The 15,888-nt window shown below is 40.7% G+C and overlaps 1 pseudogene; it reads right to left on the bottom strand.

Moving 5' to 3' along the window:
• Positions 1 to 11,982: 11,982 nt before the first annotated feature.
• LOC115665806 (uncharacterized) lies at positions 11,983 to 15,357 on the bottom strand (annotated as a pseudogene).
• Positions 15,358 to 15,888: the final 531 nt, after the last annotated feature.

Below are 15,888 nucleotides of genomic sequence, written 5' to 3'. Positions count from 1 at the left end.
TTTTAGGCAAGCTTGCCTAGCAATTACCGCAACGAGAGGAATTAATCCCGTCCTTGACACGGGAAATAAAACGAATCCGAAGAAGGCAAGAATAAAAACTCTCGCAGAAGTGTTTCCCGTTTCTTTCGGCAATTTGGAGTAATTGTCCACCAAGTAAGATAGAGGAAATCTCCCGGTGTTTGATTTGATCAACTTTTCCACTTGAGGGGTCTTCAAGTTTAAAAATTCAGTTATAACACTTGTGGGTTTCAATCCAACAGGGGGCTCAACGGTTCTTGACCCGAAATCAATTCCAATGGTTGCCTTATATTCTTCTAGTGTAAGTACCATCTCGTGCTCGCCCAATTGAAATGTAGTAGTGGTAACTTCCCAGAAATGGGATAATGCTTGAATTAGACTCACTTGGTACTCCAGGTTGATGAGCTTGAATAAATACCCGAGCCTTTCCCTTACGTATGCTTTGTTGTCCTTTGTCATATTTACCCACCATGCCAAAAGCTCCTTCTTGGAATAGGAATGACTTGTATGTCTAGTTTCCCCATTTTGATCTAAAGCATGTAAAAGAAAGTGATTATTATTCACCATGGATTACCAATTGATTTTAATGCCCCCATTTCACCTATATGTCCTTTTAAGGTAAGACGGGGGTTAAAGACACTTGCATGCCTCAAAAGTAATGCAAGTGTCATTTTGAATCCGTTTAAACCTTAAAAGAACATATAGTTGAGATCATGGACAAATTCAATGTGTGATGTAAATGCCCATTTTGTCATACTCCATTTAGATCATAAAGTCCTAAACTATGGTTTACAACTTCAAATACATTGAAGTGAACGAACAAGAATTTGAATTTCATGAGAAATCCGCCATGGACCTATACAATTTATCTAAAAATGAAAGAATGATCAAATGGAGTATGACGCCCTAATCATGCATTCTAAAATGAAAGGGCATTTAGACCAAGCATTGAATGTCATTTAGGCATTTTTTTTTAAGAATGTGCCAACTAACATGCATAATTGTAAAAGAATGGAATGGAACGATACTTGCTTACCATGATATTTTTGTTTGGTTTTAGGTATATCAACCACAAAGACAATCGAATGCAACCAGTAAAGTTTTGACGCCTAAAAGGGTAAGATATGCTAAAGGCTCAAGGTCATCACCTTAATGGATAAGGGATTCCATTCCAATAGGCAATCGACCTAAAGTAATGAAATATTATTCCACCTCGGTAACCAGTATTGTATTTAAACGATCCCATGAGCAATCGACTATTGACACCTAATTTTTAGCTCATTTTTTTTCATATTTTCAAAAATCTCAAAATTAGGACTAGTAATCTTGGCCAAGTCTAGAAACCTATTTCTAAACAAAAAATTTTTTTTAAACATTTTTCTGCATTTTTCCTTAATTTCTTTTAGTCAAATAAGTGAGAAAATCAAGAAAAATAGCAAATGGAATCAGAAAATTCCATAAAAATAGTCATTAGTCTTATTTTAAATCCAATTTCATTAATGTATCATCAATTTTAAAAAATCTCAATCGGGTATATGTTTTTCCCAAAATTGGGCCAAATTAAATCCGAATTGAACCAAAAATGCAATTAAATATTTTCTAGTCATTTTTAAGTCATAGTGTCTTCACAACAAATGAATTTGTGACCTTGAATTTCATAATGGTCGGTCCAATTGCACAATTTGACATAAAAATAAAAAATCCCCAAAATTCAATTGAAATTTAAGAATTTTGAACCCAAATTGGGAATCGTGCCCAATATGAAATTGTCGAACCATGAGGCTATCATTTCTAGGGTTAATCAGATGTGGGTAATCCAATTTTGGCATCAATTTTGCCTAATCAGGTCATTAGGACATCAAATTGAACAAAACCCTATTAACCCGAATACAAAAATGAGAAAATCTTGGACACAATTATAATAAAAATTGGGGAAAATTATATATTTGGGTTCGGAATATGATGGGGAGTTCAATTTTGGGATTAAATTTGAAAAAATCAGTTGAAATTGAGCTCAATTTGAGTTTTTAATCAAAACCGGGCCTGTCGGGTTGACCGGGTCAACCCGACCCGACCCGACGACCGGTCTTCTTCACCCGGCTTGCTCAAAACGCAATGAACCCAGAAAAAATCAGTTCGCGCCCAAGACTTCGCACACTTCGTGTGGACAATTTAACACGTTTTAATCGAGTTGGCCAGCTGATTCTCCAGCTGGCACCAGGTAACCGATCGAACCGATCGGAGGTCGGTTCCAGCAAACTTTGGGCGGGAATTTTTTATGAACAAAAACGGAAAAAAACTGAAACATCGGGAGGAACCTATTTGACGAAATGCCAGAGAGGGAGAGGAGAGAGAAATAGAGGGAAATAGTGCGAAGTTTAGAGAGAGAATAGGGAGTTGAGATCCCCTAATCGAGTGTCCGGCGCTGACAAATAGGACGGCGCCGGCGAATCGATCATTCAAGGTGGACTTCCTCCTATGTTGATCGGTGCCGGAGCTGATCGTGAAGCCCTGAAACTCGGGTTCGTCCGACGTTCCCCGACGAAGCCGAGGTAGCCAGATTGAAGTCCAAGTACTGAAGAAAAGCTCCACGAACGCCATTTGATTCAGAAAGTTCTTCTGATCCTCCAACTAAGCAGGTAAAGTTCAGTCTTCAACATTGTTTTTCTAGAATTCCAGAAAGTGACTTTGAACTAAACCTTGCTGATCATGCGTTTTCTTTGCGAATCTGGGTTTGTTAATGCTTGTAAAGAGTTCCTACTCATTTTTTGTGTTACATGATTGCATTTTGGACATAAAAAACGCATAAAACCGAGTCGGCCATTTACAAACCATCTCGCCGGAGTTCATTTACCCTCACCGGAGCACCGCCGTGGCTGTAAGGCCATTCAAGTTAGTCTCTTTGACTTTGTTTGATGTTTTGATTAGTCAATAGAAACGGTTTAGACGGCTAGGGCGAGTATGGTAATGGTTCAAGTTCTGGAAATTCAAGTTTTAGCTAGAAATAGTTTAGGTTCTTTGGACTTGAATCTCGCCAGCCATTAGAGGTCCGACGAAGTGCTAAATGGATCGGACTGAAAATAGAACATAGGAACATCACAATGGTGCAATCGGAATGGTGGAATAGTCGCTGGAAGGTCATCGGCGATGAGCCTGAACCGGTGACCTCGAAAACATTGGATACAAAATAATGCCAACCAACTGTTTGAGGAAATGCCTAAATGAAAAAAGGGTAAAAACGGCGCTGTTTTGGCTTTGGTCTCGCCGGAGAAGACGACCGGTGATCGGCGCCGGCGACGCCCGGTTCGACCAAGCCAAATCGGGTCGAACCGGGCCGGTCCGGTTCATTTTCTCGACGGGAGTTTTAAAAAAATAATAAATAATAAATAAAAATCTAAAATCAGAAAAATATAAAAAAATTTGGAAAATAAGAAAAATTCAGAAAAAACAGAAAATTCACAAAAAAATTAGAAAATTCATAAAAATTCAAAAATTTTCAGAAAATTCATAAAAATTCGGAAAATTCAGAAAATACAAATAAAAAATGTAATTTTTTTTTTGAAAAATCAATAAAAATTTGAAAAATTGGAAAATTCATAAAAATTTTCGGAAAACCATAAAAAATCAATTCTCGGTTAATAAAATTTTCCGAAATTTTTTTTTTTTTGAAAATTCACAAAATGGTCCAAAAACACCATGGTCAACCATAAAAAGTGAAATTTGAATTTTTGAAAGTGCCCAAGTGGCATTTTTAGAAAATTCTAAATTTAGGGGTTATAACCCCTAAAAAAACCCTAAAACTCTAAAAAATGTATATCATGAAATGAATAAGCTTCTAGAGCTTCATTAGGGTTTGGATATTTTGATTGATTTTCATTTTTAGAGACCACTTAGGATTGATTGATTTGATTGACTTCGATTGTGTGTTTAATACTTGTTTGGTCTTTCCTGTGATTAGAACAGATAAAATTAGTGGGTAAGCCTCGGAAACTCCCATGACACGTTAGACATCGTATCATTCTTAGGTACCAAAAGAGCATTAGGGATCTCGATTCGGGATCAATAACGTAACCAAGTCCCCATACTCAGAATCTCTGGTTCGTAGAATCGTTGTATTTCTCCCGTACTTCGATTAGGTTTCTAGTCTACCTACTAATAATGACTAGTGGCGACTCCGAAATCACAAACCTAGACTAAATAGGAAATTACCTTCCACTGTCACGTGAGGTATGGTCTGGGATAGACCCTTACACGGAAATACCTCCTTAGTGCGCAAATCCCGAAAGCCCAAAAAAAAAAAAGCGCGGTGCGACATTAGCCCATAGTTCCGCCTAAACACGTACCTCCTAAGGGTAATCCTAAATGTAGCCGGGGTTGGGCCACGAGTGATATGTGCTAATGGTGTAGTGCTAAAGCAATTTAAAGACATGCATAGCAATTAATGACCAAACAGCACTTCTAAAATTCATCCAAAACACATTCAATCACAACACCATCCTGCAAAACAAGGGTTAGCAAAGACAACACCCCTTATACCACCCGCCTGCAAAACCATTTAACACTATCGTTAGCGGGACGTACCTGGGATCCTTGCAAGCACAAAACACAAGCATATCATTCTATCTAGCCCTAAGTCCACTTAGAAAAGGTTCATTGTCCCCAGTGGAGTCGCCAAGCCTGTCGCGCCGCGTTTTTTTTTTTTTTTGGGCTTTCGGGATTTGCGCGCTAAGGAGGTATTTCCGTGTAAGGGTCTCTCCCAGACTATACCTCACGTGACAGTGGAAGGTAATTTCCTATTTAGTCTAGGTTTGTGATTTTGGAGTCGTCACTAGTCATTATTGGTAGGTAGACTAGAAACCTAATCGATGTACGGGATAAATACCACGATTCTACAAACCAGAGATTCTGAGTATGGGGACTTGATTACGTTATTGATCCCGAAATTGAGATCCCTAACGCCCTTTCGGTACCTAAGAACGATACGATGTCTAACGTGTCATGCGAATTTCCGAGGCTTACCCACTAATTTTATCCAGTCTAATCGCAGGAAAAACCAAACAAGTATTAAATGCACAATCGAAGTCTATCAAATCAATCAATCCTAAGTGGTCTCTAAAAATGAAAATCAATCAAAACATCCAAACCCTAATGAAGCTCTAGAAGCTTATTCATTTTATGATTCACATTTTTTAGGGTTTTAGGGTTTTTTAGGGGTTATAACCCCTGAATTTGGGATTTTCTAAAAATGCCATTTGGGCACTTCCAAAAATTCAAATCTCACTTTTTATGGTTAGCCATGGTGTTTTTGGACCATTTTGTGAATCTTTAAAATTTTTGAAATTTTTTTTTTCGGAAATTTTATTAACCGAGAATTAATTTTTTATGATTTTCTGAAATTTTTTTTATGAATTTTCCAATTTTTCAATTTTTTATTGATTTTCTAATTTTTTTACATTTCTTATTTATCATTTTCTGAGTTTTTTGAATTTTTGTGAATTTTTTGAAATTTTTTTGAATTTTTGTGAATTTTTTGAAATTTTTTTGAATTTTTATAAAATTTTCTATTATTTTTTTTTTGAATTTTCCAAATTTCTAAAATTTTTATGTATTTTTGTATTTTTCTGATTTTTTATTATTTTTATTATTTTTTATTATTTTTATTGATTATTATTATTTTTTTTTAATTTTCCCGCCAGTTAGTAAATCGGCTTGGTCCGATTCGACCAAGTTCGACTTGACTGAACCGGGCCTCGCCGGCGCCGGCGCTGATCGTCCCTTCCGGCGAGCACGGTGCCCAAAACGGCACCGTTTTGGCTCAATTTCTTTAGGGCATTTCCCCAAACACTTGGTATGCATAATCCGTGTGTTAGAGTCTTCGAGGCTGCCGGTTTGAGACTTTTTCCGACGACCTTCCGGCGACTATTTTGCCATTTCTTTTGATCCATCATCAAGTTCATATGTTCCTGTACCGATCTAGCCTAATCAGAGTGCCGCCGGATGTTCGCCGGCCGGCGAAAAATCGGTCCAAAAACCCTAACTTGTAAACTGTTTCAACATGGATTTTCCAGAATACAAACCTTAATCCCAATCGCCCTAGCCGTCTAAATCGATCCCAATCAACATAAAATCAACAAACAAGGTCAAAGAAGTCTAACTTGGATGGCCTATGGCCGAAATGAAGCTCCGGCGAGGACCTCCGAGCTCCGGCGAGATGGTTCATAGGGGTGGCCGACTCGGTTTGTGTGTTTCTAATACCAAAAACGCAATCAAACAACACCAAAAATGATTAGAAACATGTTTTAGGCATCAAAGAACTCAGATTTGCAAAAGAGAACGCACGTTCAGCAAGATTGAACTCAAGTTTAATATTTCTCAAATCTGGAAAATCGTGACTATGAGCAATGTTTACCTTCTTCGTTCGATGATCAGGAGGAATCGCCGAGCTGATCCGCACCTACGGATGTCGCGACCTAAAATTTCTCTCAGGCTAATGGATTATTAGGACTAAACCTAACTCGGGCCCTCCCAAGCCCTACCAATTCGCAACTTAGGGTTTAAGTTTTTAATATGCAAAAATTTTCATGCTCGGAGTCGCCACTAATCTATTTACGGTAAGTCGATTAGAAACCTAAATAAAACATAGGGAGATATGTTTTATTCCTACGAACCAGAGATTCTAAGCTCGGGGACTTGGTTACGCTAGATCTAGTCTAACGCCCTTTCGATACCTTTTCTTTTCAAAAATATTTATGCAGGCAGTCTGGATCCATTTTAACTTAGTCACTAGCATGTGAGGCGATCATGCGGGTGCGCAAACCACCAAAGTAACACCCAATAATCAAAACATTAAATAAATTGCAAGATTGGGAGAATTACTTACCTCGAAGCAACGTAAGCATCTGCATTGTTAATAGAAAATCACACAGACAATCCTAATATGATTTCTACTTAACAAAACAAGGCACTCGAGGTGTTCTTTAGGGTTTGCGCTTTATTAAAATGTAAACTAACCTATATGCAATGACGTGCAAAAAATGACATGCGATTAATGTAACCTAGCATGTGAACTATATGTCATGCGACGACGTGACCTAATTCTAATGACGGACAAATGATTTATTTTTGAATGAATTTCGGAATTAAATTAACATGCAATCTATTCTAAAAAAGGATAATTTAATCTATTCTAAAGTGACTTCTTTTTGGTATTTTTATGAAAATTCGAAATCAAGAATTACCCTAAAATGAACCATCGAGATTAGGATAATATCTAAATTAAACTAGGAAATAAATTACTCTAATTCCTAATTTAAATTAAAAAGTCATCCTATCGACTTATTCAAATAAAGTTATTCTAAACCTATCCTAAACATGCAAAAACTTCTAATTTAAATCCTAACTAACATATTTTTGGATTTTCTTTATTAAAAAAGAGTGATCAAACAAATATAACAACCGCACTCAAACAGTCCACGCAATCCGCAAGATTCTTCTTATCAAATTTGGATTAGGAAAATAAATCAAACTAACGGTCATATCTATAGAGTTATAGATATAGACGGAAAGCTGATTGTTCGAATTTGGAAAGCAAATAAAATCTATTATCGTATCCAAGTGATTATGGATAAGATAACGATTTGCCGTATCGCCGCGTATCGTACCTTAGGGATAAGGTCGGATAGTCGTCCAGATACGTTGCCAAATTGGGAATAATTCCTAATTTTGGGTATTTTCGAATGTTGCGGATATCACAAAATTATCCTAAAATATCTAGCTATCCACAGAATATGCACCAAAATATTTGAAATATCGAGAAAACTAGGAAACCAAATATTCCGAAAGTATCGGATAACGTTCTTACCTAATTTCGGGATATTTCCAAATTTGACCTCACGGATCGGGATTGCGGATCGGGATGACCGACGGCGGGTGGACCGGCGGCGATGGCAGTGACGACGATGTCGCTCGCGGATCGTTAGGAATTTCAGCCCGTCACCTGCAAAAGAGAATCACGAGCGGGACGACGGACTGAATCGCGACCACGGGGTCGGCCGCGAGGGTGACGTGACAGTAGGAGCGCCGGCCAGGGGGCTCGGTAAGGCGGGAACGGGTCCGCGGGTGGCAGTAGCAAGGCGTCGATGACAGAATAGCGGCGGCGGCAAGAACAGGAACAACAAGTGCTTCGTCGTCGGCCAGGAAGGAAACACGTCGATGCTAGACAAGGTCACGTGGCTGCAGTGCAACAGGGAACTGCTTCGTTGTTGTTCGATGTGAAGGTGAGCTCTTGGTGAAGAATCGGCACGAAGGTCCTCTTGGCTGCAAGCTTCTTTCAATTGTAGGCTCTATATTTTTTACTCACCCACGAATCCACTACCCAGCAAACCCCCTGAAGCTTCCTCAGAGGACTCCCTTTATATGCACGCCCTTCTCTTCTCTGACTCCTCAAGAACGTGTATTCTCCTTAATGGTGAACGTCTCGCTTTCCCCTCAATTTTGTGGCCGTGTACTCTATTATGTGTGGCCTCTTGTTCTCCGAAAATTATGAGAGTCCCCCCTCTTGAGTGGGGGTATAATCACATATTTATATCGCAACCCTAGGTTAATTGGCCAGGCTTCCTAGTCCTAATGGGCTTTGGCTTAGGCTTTATCCTTTAATTTTTATTTAATTCCAAATTGACTGAATTGATTTGGGCTTTTCTTTAATTAAGCTTAATGGGCTGATTTAAGCTTAAATTAAGACAACCAAGGCCTTTTAGACTTGTGATTTTCGGCCCCCGTCTTCCGAGTGAGCCGAGTTTCGTTCAGTGCTCGAGCTCGATTTGCGCGATGGATTTTCAGTTCACTTGCCACCGCCGGTTCGATGCGGAATGCAACTAACCTATATGAACTTAAACTATATGCTATGCAATTTTAATATTTTTGTTTAGGGGTTAAAATTTAATCCCTAATTTTTCTATGCAATATTTAAATAACGGGATCTCCAAAATTTAGGTGTCAACAGCTGCCCCTCTTTGAAGGTGAGCTCGAAGAGGTTGCATTCAAAGACTAAATGATGCCTAAATTTTGGCCATGAAAATGCAATGAATGTTATTTTTGGTGGGAGTATGAGTCCCATTTTGAAATGCAATAAGAAATGATGCATGCTGACGTGAATAAAACATACCTGGAGTTACTTACCTGACAAGAGTGGTAGCGTAATTCGAGGCATGACTCCGACTTTGTAGGTTGACAATCACTTGGGCATTGTCCCAAAGATGTTGCCTGATAAACTGTTGGGGGGGGGGGGGCTCCGGTGACCTTTACAAACTACCTATACATCGCCATAGATATTCGTAAAGATTTGGCCGCTGCACCTAATTATCATCGTAGGTGCGACACGGGGGAACTTTCCGAGATCGAGAGGATATTCCGACCTTTACGAGATACCTATACATCACCATAGGTATTCGTAAAGATTTGGCCGTTTCACCTATACCTTCCTCATAGGTGAGCCGCGGGGGAACATCTGGGATTGGGAGAACATTCCGACCTTTACGAGATACCTATACATCGCCATAGGCACTTGTAAAGATTTGGCCGCTGTGCCTATACCTTTCTTCATAGGCATGTCACGGGGGAATCTTCTGAGATTGGGAGAATATTCCGACCTTTACGAGATACCTATACATCGCCATAGGCACTCATAAAGATTTGGCCGCTGCGCCTATACCTTTCCTCATAGGCGTGTCACGGGGGAACATCTTTCCTCATAGGCATGTTACGGGGAACATCTTCTAAGATTGGGAGAATATTCCGACCTTTACGAGATACCTATACATCGCCATAGGCACTTGTAAAGATTTGGCCGCTGCGCCTATACCTTTCCTCATAGGCATGTCACGGGGGAACATCTGGATATCGTCGCAGGTACTTAACGATTAGCTGAACCAGGGGCTAGCCCGAATGTTCAGGGGTTCCTTGCCAAAGTACCTGGATATCATCAGAGGTACCTGAAAAGGCTTGATCAATAGATGCCTAGATATCGTCAGAGGCGTCTAGAGATCGCAACAAAATGATCAAATATGGGACCTGACAATTGCTCGAACAGGTTAGGGATACCTGGATAGTCACAGACATCCAAGAGATAGAGATATACTTACCTGGTGAAATCTCCGACTCTTGAGGGCGTGTCTCCTGCTGGACACGGTTTTAGGCAACATGTAATATGCATTCATGGACAATCAAGGACGCATATGCTCATGTACTATAAATTCAACTGGTTTTCATGCATGACGGTTTTATCAAATTAGCATTACTAAATTTCACTGGGGAAAATCATGATAAGACAATCCGAACTCACAAGTAGGTGTCTTGAAAATGTCAAATGAGGGACTTTCGGTCCGAAAGGGCTTTCACTCACTCTCATCGAAAAATGGCTAATTTATGAAAATCACTCTATCTCACCATCATCATGTCGACAAGGGTCCGAGTATTCTCGCAAGCGGTACAACCTTACCAATCCGAGAGGTCTTTGCTAGGACCGTAACGTGGGCTTGGTCAATGGCTTAGCAAAAGGGGACTCATTGAGTCAAGGCTATTGAAAGAAAATACTCCGCAATCGTCTCCGGGTTTACAAGTCAAGAACCCTGCAAAATGAGATAGAAATGGACTTGCTCGCACTTCTTCGAGCTAAGCTTATAAACATCTGAATCCTACATTAGTTCAAGTGCCCTAATCTGAAGAGACTTTACAAGGGACGTAACGTAGGCTAGGCTCATGAATTGAGAAATGAATGGATCATTAGGCTCAAAATGTGTATAATTGGGGTGAGAGTTGGTGATCATCTCGGCATTATCACCGGTCCTCTTTTCCGCCAGGGATTGTCTTCTCGGTAGATGCTCCATTGGCCTCGAGAGCTTATCACTTGACTCCTTAAGACTGTAGATGACTTTGACACATCTTAACATTTTCTACTCCGAAGTTCTCTCCTTTTCCTTCATTTTTTTTCTCTTCTTCTTCTTTTTTTTTTTCATGGGCATTGGCCTTGCTTTTACCAGGCACACTGCTTTTTCATGCCCCCTAGTTTTTTTTTTTTTTTTATTTTTGACTTTTGACACACACTGTCTACAATGCATATATTGGCTAACCACACTTTGGCTTGTTTTTACCAAATTACTTGACATTTGAACTCTCAGGGGTCTTCATCTTTTATCGGCGCTCCGGATATGCTGCGTGGACAGTGATGACTTTTGCCTTGCCCCAGTGTGGGGGATGATCACCAACTGGGTTTTTATGAAATGAAATTGCAAGCTCAAGTGGGCTTATCAAAGGATAAAGTGTATGTAGGATAAAGAAAGAAATGCTCTTCATCATCTTAAGGCACTTAAATTTCGTATGAGTTCATCTGAAATAGCAATACTTGAAGATTGATGTAAGTGTGAGCAAGAAAATTTCTATCCATTTTTCTCACCTCATGATGTTGACTTACCTCCAATTAGCCCCAATGTGGGGTGGTTCTTGACAGGGGTAATTTGAAAGAATTTCTCCAAGTGTCGAGGCTCAAAGTGGCGAAATAATGGACAACCTGTAGTGTTTAAGATAAAGAAATAAAATGCCTCTCATCATTTCGGTTGCCGTACCTTTTGCGAGATAACCCTTTACCTTGCAGATATGGAATTTTTCCACTCAACTCACTGGGGATTAGTGCATGGGACTATGTATAGAATAGGGCTTGCCTTTCATCATCTCGGTGTACCTCATTCAACACATTCAATTCATTCCACATGAGTTATCAGATTGTCCAAATAAATCCCCCTTTTGAAGTCGATGATGCAGACCGACAAAATAACCATGCAGAATTTAAAGCCAATGCACACATCTTAACTGAAACCATTTATTCATCAGTGAAATGTTTGCAATTCAGAATATAAAACCAAATACTTGAAAACTTTTGCCGTAAAATGTTAGATTTTATCAGGGGTAATACATCTTCACAGCATCCGAATTAACAGGAGTGGAGAACTCACGACCATCCATTTCTGCGAGAATCAAAGCACCTCCGGGAAGCACCTTTTTAACTACATATGGACCAATGTAGTTTGGGGCAAATTTACCCCCAGGAACAGGAAAGACTGGCAGTACCTTCCTTAGGACTAGATCATTTACCTCAAAGTGTCTTGGACGCACCTTTTGGTTGAAGGATCTAGCTATCCTCTGCTGATAGGTTTGACCATGGCAAATGGCTTTCAATCTTTTCTCATCAATTAAGTTCAACTGCTCATGCCTTTGTCGCATCCATTCTGCCTCAGACAACTCCACATGAGACAAGACTCGCAGGGAAGGGATCTCTACTTCGACGGGCAGGACTGCTTCCATGCCATACACCAAAGAAAAAGGGGTTGCCCCGACAAAGGTTCGGATCGAAGTTCGATACGCCATTAGTGCAAATGGCAACCTTTCATGCCAGTCACGATAGTTTTCAGCCGTTTTGGCCAGGATCTTCTTGATGTTCTTGTTAGCGGCTTCAACTGCTCCATTCATCTGTGGACGATAGGGAGATGAATTTAGGTGCTGGATTTTGAACTCGTTGAACAACTGATCTATGAACTTGTTGTTCAAATTTGTCCCATTGTCGGTGACAATAGCCTCGGGGACACCATAACGAGCGACTATGTCTCGCCTGATGAATCTTACAACATTCCTTGCAGTGACATTTGCATAAGATGCCGCCTCAATCCACTTGGAGAAATAATCAATCGCGACCAAGATAAATCGGTGTCCATTTGATGCCTTGGGATTAATTGGGCCAATCACATCGATGCCCCACATTGAAAAGGGCCATGGCTCAGACAACTGATGTAATTCCGTCGGGGGAACATTTATTTTGTCCCCATGAACCTGACAACGATGACATCTTCGAACATGTTGGATGCAGTCACTTTCAAGACTGAGCCAATAATAACCCAACCTCATGATCTTCTTAGCTAACATGTGGCCATTCATGTGTGGACCACATATCCCCTCATGTAGTTCTTGCATGATTCTAGTAGCTTCAGCCGCGTCCACACATCTCAGCAGGATCGAATTATAGGATCTTTTGTACAGCTTTTCACCATTGACAAAAAATTTTGAAGCCATTTTCATTATGTACTTCCTGTCAGCCGGGGTGCTTCCCTCAGGAAATTCTTGTCTCTGGATGTAACTCATGATATCGTAATACCATGGCTTTTCGTCAGGTTCTTCGGTCACAACCATACAGTAGGCCGGTTTTGTCAGGACTTCGATCTTCAAGGGTTCTACCTCTAATCCACCCATCACTTGCAGCATGGATGATAACGTAGCTAGTGCGTCAGCGAACTGATTATGGGACCTCGACAAGTACTCAAAAGAGATATCCTCGAATTCCTCTATAATTTCTTCAAGGTATTCATGGTACGGCACTAGTTTGGTGTCTCTCGTCTGCCATTCTCCTACAGTTTGAAGAATAATCAGAGCAGAATCACCAAACACTTTCAACTTGGTTATCCCCATTTCCACTGCGGCTTGGAGTCCGAGGATGCAAGCTTCGTACTCGGCTATGTTGTTGGTACAGGGGAATACCAACTTTGCTGCTACTGGATAATGTTGCCCATCTGGGGATATTAAAACTGCCCCAGTGCCGGAACCAACCAAGTTTACAGCTCCATCGAAAAACATGGTCCATGCGTCTTTTTTTATTACCAGAATGCGATCTTCTGGAGAATATCTATCATCATCAGGGATTCCAGGATTTTCGGCTAACACATCAGCAATTACTCAGCCTTTAACTGACTTCTGTGGCATCGTCTGGACATCAAACTCTGAAATTAAAATCTGCCATTTGGCTAACTTCCCTACCAAAGCCGGTTGATCAAGTAAATACTTGATGGGATTGTTCTCAGTCACAAGCAAAGTCTGATGATGCAGTGTATATTGTCGCAGCCTATGGAGCACCCATACTAGTGCAACGCAAGTCTTCTCGGCTTCAGGATAATTCAACTCCGAAACGGTGAACTTCTTACTTAGGTAATAAATGGCTCGCTCTTTTCCATCTTCAGGATTTTTCTGGGCTAGCATCGCACCTAGAGACTTGCTATGAATCGTGAGGTAAAGGATCAAAGGCTGGCCCGACATTGGTGGGACTAGCACTGGTGGTTTCATCAGGTACTGCTTTAGTTCGTTAAACGCTTCCCGACAATCATCGTCCCATTCCACTTGAGCATTCTTCCTTAGAAGTTTGAAGAATGGCTTAGCAGTTTCGGAGAGCTGAGAAATAAAACGGGCTATGTAGTTCAATCTACCCAGGAGGCTTCGCACTTCTTTCATGGTCGATGGAGGTTGTAACTCACATATAGCCTTCACTTTGGAGGGGTCAACTTCAATGCCTTTACTGCTTACTATGAACCCGAGTAATTTGCCCGAGGTTGCTCCAAACATGCACTTCGTTGGGTTGAGACGAAGCTTAAACTCACGAAGTCTCTCGAATAATTTCTTCAAGGTATCGACGTGACTCTTCCTAGACTGAGACTTGGCGATCATGTCATCGACATAGACCTCGATTTCCTTATGCATCATATCATGGAAAAGCGTCACCATTGCCCGTTGATATGTTGCCCCGGCATTTTTAAGGCCGAAGGGCATGACCTTATAGTGGAATGTCCCGCATAGAGTGATGAACGCCGTTTTCTCCTTATCATCGTCCTTCATCTTTATCTGATTATAACCCGAGAAACCATCCATGAAGGAAAACAGCTCGAACCCAGCAGTACTGTCCACCAAAACGTCTATATGTGGCAATGGGAAATCGTCTTTAGGGCTGGCCTTGTTTAGATCGCGATAGTCGATGCAAACCCGAACTCGGCCATCTTTCTTCATGACTGGCACGATGTTGGCCACCCAACTGGGGTATCGGGTGACTTCAATAAACCCTACTTTCAAAAGTTTCATGACCTCCTCCTCTATCTTCTTCGAAAGTTCAGGTTTGGTTCTTCGCAGCTTCTGTTTCTTGGGCGGCATGTCCGGATTAGTAGGTAGACTATGCTCCACAATAGAAGGGTCTAAACCCGGCATATCGATATACGACCAGGCAAAGATATCCCGGTAATCCTTCAGCAGTTGGACCAAACGTTTCGCTTCACCTTCAGGAAGGGTTGCCCCTATCTTCACCTCTTTGGGTTCTCCGGAATCACTCAAGTTGACAGTGATAGTTTGGTCTACCGTTAGGACTTTAGGTCTTTCATGATGCTCTAGATCACGCTGAAGGTCCGAGGAATCTTCGAGTTCATTGGTGTCATCGAGATCAGGCTCGATGGCATATAATTCATCAGATTGGACCGTTTCCATACCCTCACGTGTCACAAGATTGCCCCTAAAACATAAAGTAGGGGGTTCAGAAGGACAAACAGGGCTAAACAGTGTATTTTCATTTCTTTTGATTTTTTTTTGTGACTTGTTTTCGAAATCCTTTTCAAAAAAGTTCTAACACGAGGAAGCATGAAGAAGCTCAGGCCTCAGAATTCTCCTTGGACTATATTTTTCTTTTATCGGTTGGATATCATCACCGGGCTGGTTTGATATACCTCAACATGCCCTCAAAAACGAAAATAACTTGTAATTTCATTGATTATCACCAAATGAATTACATTTATTGGAATGGAAATTGCAACAATCAAATCCTAGAAATGAAAAGTCTTAAAAGGTAGCTCCCGAGACAAGGCAAGTCCTAAAAAGCAGTAAAAATTCCCACGCAGGGGAGTGTGCGAAAAAAGTAAAGGTGTTACTCTTGCGGGCCAGTGCCCATTCCCTCCAATGGTCCTTCCTCGATCGCTCCGATGAAGAAATCATCGAACAGGGTAGTGATTCCCTCCATTGCAT

The sequence above is a fragment of the Syzygium oleosum genome, unplaced genomic scaffold, assembly GCF_021117445.2.
Source record: "Syzygium oleosum isolate NSW1041296 unplaced genomic scaffold, Sole_v2.1 Sole_v2.24, whole genome shotgun sequence".
Lineage (NCBI taxonomy): Eukaryota > Viridiplantae > Streptophyta > Magnoliopsida > Myrtales > Myrtaceae > Syzygium > Syzygium oleosum.
The sequence above is the reverse complement of the archived record's forward strand: the minus strand, read 5'-3'. Positions and strand labels throughout refer to the sequence as shown.